Below are 12,069 nucleotides of genomic sequence, written 5' to 3'. Positions count from 1 at the left end.
ATACCCCACTCCTGCGCTGTGGCAGTCACCCGAGCCATTTTCCGCTTCGTCTGGGGATCTAAAATGGACCGGGTCCGGAGGGACACGATGTTCAAATCTCTGGACAAGGGCAGGAAAAATGTACCCAACGTGGCCCTCATCCTGATGACCACCTTCGTGTGCGGCTGCATCAAGCTGTGTGTAGATCTCCAGTACGCAAACTCCAAGTGTCACTACGTGCTGAGGTTCTATCTGTCCCCGGTGTTGCGAAGGATGGGCCTGGGCACATTGCCGCGGAACGCTCCATGCAGTTGGGCCATGCCGTACCACCTATCCTTCGTGGAGCAGTTTCTGCGGGAAAACACCTTTGACCACCGGTCCAACAGGCAGTGGTCTGCTCGGAATATCCTCAAGGCCCTACGGGAAAAGGAGACGGTGGATCCTGTCGGATGGTTCCCCGAGCAGACCGTCAAAGTCATTTGGCGGAATGCCTCATCTCCAGAACCTTCAAACAAGCACCAAGACGTAGCTTGGCTGGTGGTGAGAAGGGCCCTCTCCGTCTGATCCTTCATGCACACCCGAAGTCTCGCCCCCTCCGCACAGTGCCCCCGCGTTGGCTGTTTAATCTCAGTGGTGGGGCAGCTTCTAGAAACAATAATTCGGGACTAAATTAATAGTCACTCGGGAAAATGTGGGTAAATTAGGGAAAGCCAGCACAGATTTGTTCAGGGCAAATCATGTTTAACTAACTTGCTAGAGTTTTTTGATGGGTAACAGAGAGGGTTGATGAGGATAATGCTGTTGATGTGGTGTGCATGGACTTCCAAAAAGCATTTGATAAAGTGCTGCACAACAGACTTGTGAGCAAAGTTATAGCTCATGGAATAAAAGGGAGAGTAGCAACATGGACATGAAATTGGCTGAGTGACAGGTGACCGGAAGCAGAGAGTAGTGGTTAATGGATATTTTTCAGACCGGAGGAAGGTTTGTAGTGGAGTTCCTCAAGGGTCAGTGTCAGGACCCTTGCTCTTCCTCATTTTATATTAATGACCTAGACCTTGGTGAACAGGGCACAATTTCAAAATTTGCAGATGATACGAAACTTGGAAACATTGTGAACTATGAGGAGGATAGTGTAGAACTTCAAAAGGGCATAGACAGGTGGGTGGAATGGGTGGACAAGTGGCAGATGAAATTAAATGCAGAGAAGTGTGAAGTGATTCATTTTGTTAGGAAGAACATGGAGAGACAATATAAAATAAAGGGTGCAATTCTAAAGCGGGTGCAGGAGCAGAGGGACGAGGGTATATATGTGCATAAACTATTGAAGGTGGCAGGACAAGTCGAGAGCACGGTTAATAAAGCATGCAGCATCCTAGGCTTCATTAATAGGGGCACAGAGTACAAAAACAAGGAAGTTATGGTAAACTTGTATAGAGCACTGGTTCGGCCTCAACTGGAATACACAAAATTGTTACAGTGCAGAAGGGGGCCATTTGACCCATCATATCTGCACTGGCTCTCTGAATGAGCGACTCACCGAGTGCCACTCCCCCACCTTCTCTCCGTATCCCTAAACATTTTTCCTTTTCAGATAAAAGGCTAATTCCCTTTTGAATGCCTCAATTGAACCTCCCTCCAGCACACTCTCAGTCAGCGCATTCCAGATCCTAACCACTCACTGCATGAAAGTGTTTTTCCTCATGTCATTTTTGCTTCTTTTAACAATCACTTTAAATCTGTGCCCTCTCATTCTCGATCCTTTCATGAGTGGGAACAGTTTTTCCCTGCCCACTCTCTCCAGACCCCTCATGATTTACCTCTAGCAAATCATGAGAATGGTTCCAGTGTTGATGAGCTTCAGTTATGTGGATAAATTGGAGAAGTTGGGACTGTTTTTCTTGGAGAAGGGGAGGTTGAGAGGAAATTTGATAGATGTGTTCAAAATCATGAGAGGTCTGGACCAAGTAGATAGAGAAAAACTGTTCCCATTGGTGGAAGAATGGAGAACATGAGGGCACAGATTTAAGGTAATTGGCAAAAGAAGCAATGGAGACATGAGGAAAAACTTTTTCATGCAGAATCTGGAATGCACTGCCTGAGAGTGTGGTGGAGGCAGGCTCAATTGATGCATTTAAAAGGGAATTGGATTGTTATCTGAAAAGCAAGAATGTGCAGGGCTATGGGGAGAAGGTGGGGGATGTGCGACTAGGTAAATTGTTCTTTTAGAGGGCCAGCGCAGACACGATGGGCCAAATGGCCTCCTTCTGTGCTGCAACAATTCTGTGATTCTGTGATTATTTTGTAAAAAAAGAACAAAACTTAAAGCTTCCCAAAAGCTCAGGTGGTAAGTGGATTGGCAAATACTGAGCAGCTCCAAGATCTCAGCCCCTTGTCTGTGTGCATCATTACTAAAGGCAGCAGATATGTTACTCCATATCATACTAACACAATGCACATTACTCCCTCTACAGGGAGCTGTAATGGATCCATTGCTCAGGACCAACGCTCGCCTATCATCATGAAGCAGGCAAAGGATGGTGACGAATTTTGGAGGACACCCATCCTTCAACAGAATCTTCCAGAGTGCCTCATGATTTACAGAGTCAAAGGCCTTTGTCAAGTCAAGAAATGCTATGTTGAGAGGTTGATGTTGTTCGCAACTTTTTTCTTGTAGTTGGCGAGCTGTGAAAATCATGTCAGCAGTGTCTCTTGATGGCCTAAACCCACATTGAGATTCGGGGAGTAGCTCTGCAGCAAGTGTAATGCGTCGGTTCAGAAGGGTTCTTGTAATGATCTTTTCTGCAATGGAGAGCAGGGAGATGCCTCTGTAATTTCCACAGTTGGATTTGTCCCCTTTATTGAAGATTGTCACAATCATAGCATCCTTGAGATCATTCCGGACTTCCTCTTCATTCCAGATCTATAGGATGAGGGCGTGGAGCTGTAATGTTAGTTCCTCTTCTCCATGCTTAAAGATTCAGCGGGGATTCCATCAACTCCTGCCGCTTTGATCTTCATTTGTGTGATGGCTTTCATCACCTCCATAGGCGTTGGTGGAGTTCCAAGCTTGTCTCCAACTGGATGTTGTGGGATGAAGTTGAAAATACTCACATTAACAATGGATTCTTGATTGAGAATGTCTTCAAAATGCTCCCTCCAATGGGTGTTGACAGCTTCCCTTTCCTTGATCAGATCGCCCCCATCCTTAGGCCTCAAAGGAGCTGGTCCTTGAGTACTTGGGCCATAAATGGTCTTTGTGGCAGTGAAGAAGCCATGGATATCAATCATGTCAGCGTGATGCTGAATTTCCTTTGCCTTGTCTGCCCTCTACCCGTTTTTCATGTTGCAGGTGTTCCATTGCACCTCTGCCGTTGCTTGTTGGTAGGGCAGTTTCTTTTGCTTTGAGTTTGGGTCATTCTGCCAGGCACAGAAAATCTTGCGCTGGCGATCAATCAGTTCGTGGACAGCCTTATCATTTTCATCAAACCAGTCCTGAAGTTTCATGACAGAAAATCCATGTGTATCTTTGCAGACATTGATGATATTGCACTTAAGAACATCCCAAGCACTGTGGACACTGTTCTCATTTGAAATTTGAAAGTTTTTTCCAAAGGCATCGTAGGAATCAGTCTCTTTTGATTGGATCCTTCAGAGCTTCAACATTGATCTTTCGTGGACATCTCTTCTGCTGCATCTGTCGTTTGGGAGCCGGTTTGATGGATATGATTGAAATGAATAAGTCGGTGATCGATCCAGCAGTCATCAGCTACTGTCAGTGCTCTGGTGGTGCAGACATCTTTGCCATTCCAGGCACGGACGATGATGGAATTGATCAGATGCCAGTGTTTGGACCATGGGTGCAAGAAAGAAAGTAGGATACTGGAAAGAGTGTCATGGCACTCTAACATGTGACTCAGTGGGCTGGCTTGTTAGGAGCATGAGCAGATTAGGCCTTTGGAACAGGTTTGCCTGTCCACCACCATTGGAGTGGTAGGGGGAGCCCCAGTTGACCACAGCATTGTCTTGATCTGTGTGAAGAAAACTGTCAAAGTAAACTGTATCAAAAAAAAATTATAAACTCACCAGATTTTGGAAACTGAAAATATATTCTACCCGATCCGTATCTTTGTAGTCCCTCAGGTGTGTGAATAGAAGTAGGACTTACAGTCAGAACGAAATTGTGAGGTGAACTCCCTTGATGGTAAAACAAAATAAATGAACAGTTAAATGAGTCTTAAAATTAATTAAATATAGAGTATTATATTTTATCTAGTATAGCTTTAACTTTTATAATATTGCTCTCCCAAGAATACAAGAAATAGGAGGAGTAGACCACATGGCTTAATCAAGCCTGATCTGCCATTCAACACGATCATGGTTGATCTTAGGATTCTACTCCACTTTCCCGCCCACTCGCCATATCCCTCGATTTCCTGAGAAACCAAAAATCTGTCTATCCCAGTCTTAAATGTATTCAACGATGGAGCAGCCACAACCCTCTGGGATAGAGAATTCCAAAGGTTCACAATCCTATGAGTGAAGTAATTTCTCCTCATCTCAGTCCTTAATGATTGGCCCCTTCTCCTGAGACTGTGCCCCGTGCTTTAGATTCCTCAACCAACGGAAACAATTTCTCAGTCACTATCCTATCCTGCCCTTTCAGATTCTTATATGTTTCAATGAGATCGCCTCTCATTCTTCTAAACTCCAGAGAATACAGACCCAATTTACTCAGCCTCTCATCATAGGAGAACCCTCTCATCCCAGGGATCAATTTAGTGGATCTTTGCTGTATTGCCTGCAATGCAAGTATATCCTTTCTTAAACGTGGGGACCAAAACTGCACACAATACTCCAGACATGGTCTCACCAAATCCTTGTACAATTGCAGCAAGACTTCTTTATTCCTGTACTCCAATCCTCCTGCAATAAAGGCCAACAACCCATTTGCCTTCCTAATTGCTTGCTGTAGCTACATGCGAACTTTCTGCATTCCTGTACAAGCACACCCAAATCTTTTAAACATCAACACTGATAAGTTTCACACCTTTTAAAAAATATTCTGCTTTTACATCTTTACGACTAAAGTGAATAACTTCACATTTCCCAACATAATACACATCTGCCATCTCTCGAACAGAGTTAAAACAAAAACTTTCTGGAAAACAAAGACTTGCATTTATATAGCGCTTTTCACAATGCCAGACGTCTCAAAGTGCTTTACAGCCAATGAGGTACTTTTGAAGTGTAGTCACTGTCATAATGTAGGAAACACTGCAGCCAATTTGTGCACAGCAAGCTTACACAAACAACAATGTGATACTGACCAGATCATTTGCTTTTGTGATGTTAATTGAGGGATAAATATTGGCCAGGACACCGGGGAGAACTCCCCTAGTCTTCTTTGAAATAGTGCCATGGGACCTTTTACATCCACCTGAGAGGGCTGACAGAGCCTCAGTTTTACATCTCCTCCAAATGACAGCACCTCCAACAACAAAGCACTCCCTCAGTACCTCGATTTTTATGCTCAAGTCCTGGAGTGGGACTTGAACCCCAGACCTATAATGCACATGCAAGAATGCTACCAACTGAGCCACACTTGACACAAGCAAGTTAGTGACTTCTATATAGTAGACACCCAGCTAACCAAAACAAGCAGGATCAAACTTGAATAGAATTTCCTTCATAGTTGAATTTCCTATTGACAATCACTGAATCGTGAAGAATGGATACTTGAACAAGGTACTGAGGTCATCTATAGAACTGTACTCTAACAAGGCTCAGTAATGCAGGTACATCGCCTTGGGGAAAAAGCAGAGGGCATTTGAGTCTTTCCCGTCTTGTGTGTATCCACACATTTTTCCTTCATGGTTGTTACTCTGAGGACAAGTTCCTAATGCCACCCAATGATGCAACCCAATACATGATCATGATTGCCTTGTGCTGTTGTCCAATGTAGCACGGTGCCATACAACAACAACTTAAATTTGTATAGCACCTTTACTGTAATAAAATGTCCCAAAGCATTTCACAGGAGCATTATAAGTATGACACCAAGCCACAAAAGGAGATATTATGTCACATGACCTAAAGCTTGGTCAATGAGGTAGGTTTTAAGGAGTGTCTTAAACGACAAAAGTGAGGCAGAGAAGTGTAGGGAGGGTGTTCCAGAGCTTGGGTCTAGGCAGCTGAAGGTGTGACCACTAATGGTGGAGCAATTAAAATTGGGGATGCACAAGAAGCCAGAATTAGATGAGTGCAGATATCTAGGAGGATTGTGGGGCTGAGGAGGTTCCAGATATGGGGAGGGACAAGAAAACAAGAATGAGAATTTTAATATCAAAACATTGCTTGATCAGGAGCCAACATAGATCAGAGAGTACAGGGGTGATAGGGGAGCGGTACTTGGTGCAAATTAAGACATGGACGGCAGAATTTTGGATAACCTTAAGTTTATGGAGAATAGAATGGGAGACCAGCCAGTAGTGCGTTGGAATAGTCAAGTCTAGATGTAACAAAGGCATGAATGAGTGTTTCAGCTACAGATGAGCTGAGACAGAGGCGAAGTTGGGCGAAGTTACAGAGGGGGAAATAGGTGGTCTTAGTGATGTCGCGAATATGAGCTCAGAAGCTCATCTTGGGGTCAAATGTGACACCAAGATTGCAAACAGACTGGCTTAATCTCAGACTGTTTCCAGGGAGAGGGATGGAGTCGATAGCTAAGGAACCAAGTTTGGAGTGGGGCCCGAAAACAAGACAAAACAACCAAATATAGATAAGTGGATTCTAAAATCAGTGGCTGTGATTGCTGCTAGGGAAGCAATTTTCTCACCTATCTCATTCTCCTGAAGGCTACAACTCCTTAGTGGGGTACAGTTTAATGGGAACTCACCCCCTCTGTGGTACCCTTTCCCAAGTCACAGTGATGTGAGCCTTAGCAATGAGCACCAGCAATGCAAAGACTTGAGCATTACAAGCTGCCACGTCCTGTCCTCACCTGATGTTCCACGCAAGTACTTCCAGCAGATGTGACTGGATAGCAATTAGAAGACACCCTGGTTAATTTGTTCCCTTTCATAACTTGGTGTATGACTGGTGCCTCTAGTTAGACTCAGCGCCTTCAGTGGAGAAGAGAAGAGAGAATAAGGGAAAAAGAAGTTGCTAGACTTTTCTGTGAATATGTTATGACTGACGGTGAAAGTGCCGAGTCTAAATTTTAAACAAAATCATCCAAGATTGCATTTAAGGCTGGGTTAATTGTGAAATCAGGGATTCCAGGGAATCTCCATATCTCTGGGCCACAAGTTGTCCGTGATGATGAAACAAACCCTAATGCCGCATCAATTAAAAAGTGATTCAAAAATCGGGGACAGTTTCAACCAGCAACTTCAAATATTAATTTGCAGAGTGAAAAGGAAATGCTTAAGAATTCAAAAAATGATGAGGGGATTTGATGAAGTAAATGAGCAGAAACTACTTCTACTGGTTGTCAGAGAGTAACAAGAGGATATAAATTTAAAAACGTCAGCGGAAAAAGAATGAAAGGTTAGGAGAATTTATTTAGACGGAACATGGGCTCGGAGCCACAGTGGTATCAGAATCCATAGTAGTTTTTAAATGGAAATTAGGTAAATATTTTAAAAATAAATAAATGAAAGATTATGGGGAAAAGAACCCGGCAATATGTCTAAATGTAGACCTCTTTCAGAGAGCTTGCACAGTAACGATGGACCAAATGGTCCCCGTCACGTGTAGTAAAATTCTAGAAAACCCAAGGCTCTGGACCCAGTTATAGCACCCTAACCATTCCACCATCTGAAATAGCACAGAGGAGAATCAGGTCAGTGTATCAGAGTCTTCTTGGCAATTTTGCTGAGATATTAGGGAATCCAAATAAAGCTTATTTTTGAATTGAAACTACAAAACCTCACCTAGAAACGTGCTGAGTGTTGAATTGGTACAAATCCACAGCTGGAATGTCCAAGATTCCTTAAGATGAACAAAATGAAAGCAAGACCTAGAGAGAAATGTCACTTTCACCTCAAATAGAAGTGATGGCGAAATATCCTGGTGCACCGTGTGAGTTTTAATATAGAGTTACACACTGTTGTTAGCATCCGCGCATGGCTTCACCTAGGAGGAAGAGTGGTGAAACAATTTCATGGCCGCATGAGTTGGGACAGGATGCATAGGCAATAGTTGGCCCTTAGCTGAAAGATGGACTCCAATGCTTTGTGTGCCATGAGCACCTAAATGAATTGCTCAATTTGAGAAAGTTCCAGCCGCCAGTGCCTCAATCACACTTCAGACAATAGCTGCATGAGTCACACAGGTAATCTGTTGGAATTACGCAGCACTGGATCACATCCCAATTGCTGTTGTTTTGACAAGCCTGGTCTGGATTCCAGTCAGCACCAAACCGAGTTGGAGTCTTTTCTCTGCCATGTTATGCTTTTCAAAACACGCACTGATTCACTTACAACATGCCATTGTTTATAGGCAAAATAATTGGGGGAATTTAGTAGGCCTCAGCATCTGACACCCCTGACTAGAGTTATTTATGCATAAAATCCCTGGATTCGCCGCGGACCCGTAGTTTGACTAGGCCTGGGTTGTGATTAGTTAAAATTGCAATTAGAACTTGAATTTTAAAATATTACAATTACTTCACCTTAGTTAGACAAGGAGACAAAGCTTGCCTGTATTTAGTGCCTTAACATATCCTCAGGTTGTGCCCAAAGCTAATGAACTACCTCTGAAGTGCAATGGCTATTGTTATGTGGGTAACTTTCAGCTATTACTTTTAAACGGTTGCAGATATTTCAAATCATTAAATTTTTTGTTTGCTGGGGAAGCTGTAATATCTGCGTCCTGTAATTGTTATGGAATCTGATTCTTGGATCTGGTTCTAAGTATTGTGGTGAGCAGCCCATGGTCAGACAGGTGCCCACGGTTAGTCAGATGCCTAACGTCAATCAGAAGTCAGATGTAGTGGTCATGTGATTCCTAAAGACCAATTAAACGACACTAAAAGGCACAGCAAATATAGAATAAGTACAACAGCCCCAGATATCCTTGGCCCACTCTGCTGGTGGAAATGGAACAGAGCAGATACCACTGACCTCTACTTCACATCCTGCCATTATTGGCTTACAGGATATCTGCATCAAGTGCCCACGGCAGTATTGGTGTTTCATAGGGGCCCATTAGGGGACGGGTGCGGGAAGTGCCAAACCAAGTGGCTACTGAGTGGGGTCTCTTGCAAGTCTCCCAAAATTGCCATCTCCTGAACTGATTGGCCACCTTTATATGAAGGATGATACAAACAATTGTTTCTAGTAAGACAAGAATTAAGAATATGCCCTCAAACCTGTTTCGCCATTCAATGAGATCATATCTTAACTGTATGCACCTGTCTGGGCTCTGTATCCATTTATATCCTTGGCTAGCCAAATTCTATTGTTCTCAGGTTTAAAATTATGAATTGAGCTAGTATCTACTGCTTTTTGTGGGAGAGAGTTCCAGACTTTTGTGCGTTTTCTAACTTCTCTCCTGAATGGCCTGGTATTTCCCAGGCCCCATTTCAAGTTGCAAGCTAAGAATCATCGGGCAGCACCCTGGCATTTCCAGGCCCAGCCTGAATTTCCACCCATCCTGGTCCTCGAGGATACACAAAGGGTTTACAAGCCTAATATTCTTATTTATTTTGATTTATTGGTTACAGTCAGTCACAATAACCATTAAATGTTCTTATCGACAGCCGGTGAAATTTAAATTCAGTCAAATAAAAAAACTGGAATTGAAAGCTAGTCTCAGTAATGGTGCCATGTAACAATTGTTATGACCAGGTGTGAAAGTTGTCTAGTGGTAATTTAATGTCTTCACCTCGTCTTATTGTAACAGCGTTTAATTTTAAACACACTGTGTTTTGAGCTCCCCCTTTTGTGAATCCTTGTTACCACTTTCCAATTATAAAGCAAAGAAATGAGCATAAACAGGCTTTCTTAGGTTTGAAGAAGAAAAGTAAAATTTATTAAACCTTAAACTTTAATTCAGTTAACGCCTGCGGATACATGCTGTGCCCTATGATGGCATGTATACGCGATACGGACATTCAAATAGAGACAGAAAAGAGAAGAAAAATAAAACGAAGCGGTTTGAGGTAATCTCTGAAGAGGGTTTTTTTACTGTGCTTCGAGCTCACTATAGGGTCCTGGATTGTAGGTAGTCTTGCTTTTCGTTGGGACCCAGTAATCTTCTTAAACCTTCTTCACTGTGGGAGACTTTTCTCTCTAAGGGTTCATGTGTCTTCAATGGTTTCTGAAGCTGGTGAGAGCAAGATGAAAACAGACAGGAGAGAGATCTTTTCAGTCCAGGAATAGCCCCTTTGTCCTTTGAAGTACAGTCTGTTGATATGCTATTGTCTCTCTCCAGCCAAAATCTCTGATTGTTTTTTAAAGCAAGTTCTTTCTTCACCAACAACAGTTTAAAACCAATGTTCATGTGGCAAAATTAACTTTTTTCATTCTTGGTAGGTGGGGGGGGGGGGGGGTGGGACTTGCCTGACACTATCATCGATTGTTGTAAAAGCCCATCTGGTTCACTAATGTCCATTAGGGAAGGAAATCTACTATCCTTACCTGGTCTGGCCTACATGTGACTCCAGACCCATAGCAATGTGCTTGACTCTGAACTGCCCTCTGAAATGGCCTAGCAAGACACTCAGGTCAAGGGCAATTAGGGATGGGCAACAAATGCAGAGCTTGCCAGTGATGCCCACATCACAAGAAAGAATTTAAAAAAATCATTTAAACAGTAAATAAAAAAGAAACGTTGACAGATGAAACAGGTCAGCAGCAGGAAATAAATAAGTGTGAGATGGATTCCAACCAGGAGAGAAGGAGATGTGGAAAAGACCAGAGATCCATGGAGCAATACGAGGATTACATCAAAAGTGGGATTTATGAACGAGGCACCTGATACAATTAAGTCAGTAACACTGAAGTAAACTAATAGAAACATCAAAACAGGGAAGAAAGGAGGGCTGCATTGTCAGAATTGCTGTGTTTTCATAGAATTTTAGACTCTTACAACACAGGAGGAGGCCATTTTGCCTGTCGTGCCTGTGCCAGCCAGAATAGAACCACAGAATCATAGCATGGTTACAGCACAGAAAGAGGCCATTCGGCCTGTCATGTCCATGTGAGCTCTCTGCAAGAACAACTCAGCTAGTCCCACTCCCCGCCCTTTCCCTAGGCATGCAATTTTTTTCCCTTCAGATAATTATCCAATTCCCTTTTGAAAGCCAAGATTGAATCTGCCTCCACCACACACTCAGGCAGTGCATTCCAGATCCTAACCACTCGCTGTGTAAGAAGTTTTTTCTCTTGTCACCTCTAGTGCTTTTGCCGATCACCTTAAATTGGTGTCTTCTTGTTGCCGACCCTTTCGCCAATGGGAACAGTCTCTCCCTATTTAATCTGTCCAGATCCCTCATGATTTTGAACACCTCTATCAAATCTCCTTTCAGCCTTCTCTTCTCTGAAGTGAACATCCCCAGCTTCACCAATTTATCTAATAACTAAAGTTCCTCATCCCTGGAACTATTCTCGTAAATCTTTTCTGCACTCTCTCCAATGCCTTCACACCCTTCCTAAAGTGTGGTGCCCAGAATTGGACACAATACTCCAATTGAGGCTGAACCAGTTTATAATGGTCCAACATAACTTCCTTGCTTTTGTACTCTATACATCTATTTATTCCCTGTATCCTGGCTAATATTTGTCCCTCAATTAACATTACAAGAACAGATTATCTCGTCATTATTGCTGTTAACACGAGCTTAATGTGTGCAAATTGGATGCCACATTACATTCCTACATTACAACAGTTGACTGCATTTCAAAGTACTTCATTGGCTATGCGGGCTTTGAGCTGTCCGGTGGTCATGAAAAGTGCTGTATACGTGCAAGCCTTTCTTTTTTTATAAAACCCAGGATTCCGTATGCCTTATTAACTGCGTTCTCAACCGTTGGCCTCCCCTCTCACTCCCGAGACTTACCTGAGAGCCAGTGAAGTGTGAAC

Source organism: Heterodontus francisci, chromosome 16, assembly GCF_036365525.1.
Source record: "Heterodontus francisci isolate sHetFra1 chromosome 16, sHetFra1.hap1, whole genome shotgun sequence".
Lineage (NCBI taxonomy): Eukaryota > Metazoa > Chordata > Chondrichthyes > Heterodontiformes > Heterodontidae > Heterodontus > Heterodontus francisci.
The sequence above is the reverse complement of the archived record's forward strand: the minus strand, read 5'-3'. Positions refer to the sequence as shown.